We start from the raw sequence: 4,680 nt of genomic DNA, 5'->3' as shown, positions 1-4,680 counted from the left end.
TTGTGAACTTAGGTCACCTGTAAAAATTCAGAGCCTGACAGCTCATACAGATCTTACCACTAGAGGCCCGATTTCTACATTCTGTCCTTGTAAAATACAGAATTCTGTTGATACAGCCCAGTCACCTATGGTTGTGCTAATCCCTTCTTTTACTAGTTCTACCCAGTTTTAATTACTAATGGCTATCTTTTAAAGGTTAACATCAATGAAGTCTTGAGTGATATGGACAAAGCCCTGAGGGTATTAGATTTCCAGTGGAATTTGAAATTAGTCTAACTCTACAGGCCTGCTGTCTATGCACTAGGGGAGAGAATGATCTGTTGTTAGACACCCTGTTATGCACTTCCAAATCATTCTGCTAATCAAGACTGTGCTGTAATTACTTTCTTAATCATTGATCTTTGATGATAAGCCTTAAGTTATATATGATCTCAATTCTAGGCCGTCTTGTCCACAACTATATTCCTGATGCAAAAGAAAAGTCTATTAAATGCTAGGTTTCAGTAGTACTTCTTAAGTGAATTAATAGGTAAATAGGTTAAATATATGCACTAAATCCTAGACCCTGTGTTTGGTGCTCCATCACTGTTGATCTCAGATCTGCTCTGAAAGAACTAACTGTATACATTATGACGCTACCCCTCATACTCTAGCTGTCATCCAACATCAACATATGTGCTGGATAAACTGAAATCTAAGCTAAAAAACTCAAATTTTCAATGAACTTCCCCATGCAGAAATTTAGACTTCAGCTCATCTTCAAAGAGTTGGCACTCAGCAGCTGGGTCAGTTCTTTCTCCCTATCCACTCAAATTCCAACCTCTCCCTTTCTATTATTAATCATAGTGCATGATCCTAGCATTCTCTGTACCTGAAAACATGAGAATTTTTTTTCATTAATTTTGCCCTCACATCAATGTGACAACATGCTCTACACATTTATCAGGATTATTTTTAAACTATTTCTGACCCTTCCTATTGCCAGCCTTGCCCTTTCTGGACTTTATGCCTGCCTCCTACTAAACCCTGGTGTCAAATGTTCACTTTCTCAAAAAAAAAAAGAAAAAAAAGGTCACTTTCTCATAATAGTTATCTTATTTTCTGTGTGTTTGTGTGTGTGAATTCAGATTCTATCAGGGGGAATCTTTAATAAGAATTAGTAATTTGAATTTCTTTCTTAATATTCTATTGATAGAGAATAAACAATGTGACCTAAGGCTCAAGATTTTGTGAAGGCAATGGAGTTCTTACAGACACACATTATTGATAACGTGACCCAAACGAAAGGACGGCAGAGAAAATTAGAGTCTTGAAACACCGAATCAATAAATCAAGAATTATTTCTGAATACCTTAGGGAAGGAAAATATGTGACTGATCCTATTTTTTCTCTTCTTAGTATAATTCTAACACCATTACTAACACTGCCATTGTTACTAGCTAGCATGTGTGGAACACGTAGCATATAATTGGCCCTATACTAAATAAAATTCATTTTTATGTAAAGTCTTTCTCACAAAAATCCTATTATAATATGAGATAGAGAAACAAAAAGGCTCTGGCTGAAGATCCTTTTTCTATGCCCAGCAACAAGACCGTAGGGAGCAGCGATGACTCCTTCAACACCTTCTTCAGTGAAGCCGGGCTGGCAAGCGCATGCACTGGACTGTCCCTGTGAACTGGATCCCACTGTCATAGATGGGGTAAGAACTGGCATTTATGAGCAGCTCTTCCACCCTGAGCAGCTGATATCTGGCAAGGAAGATGCTGCCAACAACTATGCCCGTGACCACTACACTGTGAGAAAGGAGATTATCCATCTGGTGCTGGAGTGAATCCGAAAACTAACAGACCATTGCACTGGACTTCAGGGCTTCCCAGTCTTAGCTTTGGGAGTGGCACTGGCTCAGGCTTTACCTCCCTGCTGATGGAGCGGCTCTCTGTTGACTGCGGCAAGAAGTCCAAGTTGGAGTTTGCTTTCTACCCAGCCCTTCAAGTGTGCACAGTGGTTGTAGAACCCCATAACTCCCTCTTGACCACCCACACCACCCCAGAGTACTCAGATTGTGCCTTTATAATATGCAACAAGGCCGTCTGTGATGTCTGCTGCTGCAACCTGGACATCAAGCGCCCTCCCTACACCAACCTCAACAGGCTCATTGGCCAGTTGTCCTCCATCACTGCCTCACTGCATTTTGATGGTGCCTCGATGTGGACTTCATGGAGTTGCAGACAAATCTGATGCCCTGCTCCTGTGTCCAGTTTCCCCTGGTGACCTACTCACCTATTGTCTCAGCTGAGAAGGCCTCCCTTGAGCAGCTCTCAGTGGCAGAGGTCACCAATGCCTGTTTTGAACCCTCCAATCAGACGGTCAAGTGTGACCTCTACCATGGTAAGTGCATGGCCTGCTTCATGCTTTATTGTGGAGAAGTGGTGCTGAAGGGTGTGAACGCAGCCATTGACACTATCAAGATCAAATGCAACATCCAGTTTGTGGACTGATATTCCACAGGTTTCAAGGGTGGCATCAACCACCAGCCCCCAACAGTGGTGCCTGGTGGCAACCTAGCCAAGATGCAGCAGGCAGTCTGCATGCTCAGGAATATCACAGCCATCACTGTGGCCTGGGCCCACCTCGACCACAAGTTTGACCTGTTGTAGGCCAAGTGGGCATTCACACACTGGTATGTGGGCCAGAGATTGGGGACAGGGAGTTCTCTGAGGCTTGGGAGACCTGGCCGCCCCTAAGAAGGATTACGAAGAAGTAGGCACAGAGTCTGTGGATGGCGAGGATGAGAGTAGACTTCTAGGGGGTCCTGGCACCTGCGACTCCTGGTCTCTGGCTCCCCAGTTTTGTATTTCTCATTCCACTGTTTCCCCAACCCCTACAAATACAGTGGATGTCTCAAGTGAAAACAAAATGCTCTAGGAAGTGGTAAGCTGGGATTTTCATCTACAAGTGAAGAATGAATTTAAAGTTCTGCAGAGCAGTTGTCTAAGGTTTGAGGGAGAGGGATGGGATTGGTAAGGGGGCACAAATGGGGCTTTAAGTGTTATCTTTGTAAGGTGGCTGATGGGTGAGGGCTCATTGTATTTTTAGTTCTTACTTCTTAGGCATACTCTACGAATAGTTGCTGTAGTTTGTATTATCTAATACTCTGTATTCGATTTATAATAAAACTATTTTTAAAAGGGAAAATTAGTATTCCTCTAAGCAGCAAGATAGGCCATACTTGGCAGCTTTAATTGGGATAATGTAAATCTGTAAACACATCATAAGGGTTCTCTTTTAATGATAGGTTTGCCAATCCAAAATTTCAGTTTACACCATGGGAAACTTAGTAAAATGAGAGATGGTATTTTAAGTGCATATTCACAGGTGTGATAGCCTGAAATTCACTTTTCTAAAAATGATATATGAAACAAATGTCACATATATTTAAGTGAGATTTTTAAATCATATGCTGGGAAAAATCTGATGAAAATAATATCAAAGAAATCATTTATGATCTAAAGATCTTATACTGCCTCCAGGACAGTAAGTGGCTCTTGCAGGTAAAAGGCAGCTATGTATGGTATAATTGTGCCAGCAAATGTTTTAATGGGCTATATGAGTTGATCCCCCTGCCAATAGGAGACAACTGGTTGTAGTGGTGTTTGTGGGTTGTATGCTTGTCCTTATTTAGTCAGAAGTACTCAGACATCCTGGGCAATGGCTGGGGCCTTAGAACTCCCAGGGGGCCCTATCCTGTGTTCTGCCACCACTGAGTCAGATGGGGAGAGCAAAGATGGGTTGGATGCACTGGGCAAACCTGCATCAAAGCTCTCAAAGGTGGGTGCAATTGGTGCCTTAATGGCTAGGTTGGGGGCAGCTCTTAGGCTGCTGGGGGAAGCTGCCAGGAAGGGGCTGATGTGCCTCTACCACATCAAAAAACCTACATGGAGGGGTCCAGAATCCATAGCCCAGCAGATGGTAGTGGGACCCTCTCTGCTCCCACTCTCTTGAACTGATGGATGTCCCTTGAGTGTCTAGCTTCCAGGAGCAGACCAACCAGCTAGGCCAGTCTCAAGCAACCTGCTTTCAGGTCATGGAGCCACTCCAGTCCACGAGTGTCTCACACAGAACAGAAACCGCAATGTCAGGCCACACCCTTCCCTGGGAAGGGAGGGGCTTGCTGCTTGCACTCCACAGCATGAGCTCCTGCCACACTCTTCTCAGTTCTGCCCACGAGGGATCCTTACCCACGTGAGTTCAGTTCACAAATATCCCTTCCGTGCCTCTGCTCTACACGATCAAGTCCTGGGGGTAACAGGCCCAGGCCAGCAGACCTGTCCTCAGGCCCTCTGAGTTCAAGGGCTTACTGTGGTAGGGCGGGTCGGGCTGGTTCTAGGCTTCCCAAAAAATATTCAGGTGGGTCGATGATAATTATACTGCAGGACAACCACCTGGAGGGACATGCCCCTCTGTGGGAATGCAGCCATGCGACAGCTTTGGGGAAGGCTGGCAAGCATAGGGAGTGTGGTCTGAACACCTCTGTGTCCCACAGTAGCCCACAGAGTGGTGACAGAATGTGACATTGGGGCATGTGGGACAGCCTAGGTTCCCATCTCCCTTCCTGGCCTGGCAGCAGCAGCCTCAGGGCAGGGCTCAGAGCCTTGGGGGAAGGGCTCTCAGAATGGC

At 45.0% G+C, this 4,680-nt stretch overlaps 1 pseudogene; it reads left to right on the top strand.

Moving 5' to 3' along the window:
• The first annotated feature begins 1,578 nt into the window (after nt 1-1,578).
• LOC123634571 lies at nt 1,579-4,347 on the top strand (annotated as a pseudogene).
• Nucleotides 4,348-4,680: the final 333 nt, after the last annotated feature.

The sequence above is a fragment of the Lemur catta genome, chromosome 3 (genome assembly GCF_020740605.2).
Source record: "Lemur catta isolate mLemCat1 chromosome 3, mLemCat1.pri, whole genome shotgun sequence".
In the NCBI taxonomy this organism is placed as follows: Eukaryota; Metazoa; Chordata; class Mammalia; order Primates; family Lemuridae; genus Lemur; species Lemur catta.
Note: the sequence above shows the minus strand (reverse complement) of the source record. Positions and strands in the feature narration are given on the sequence as shown.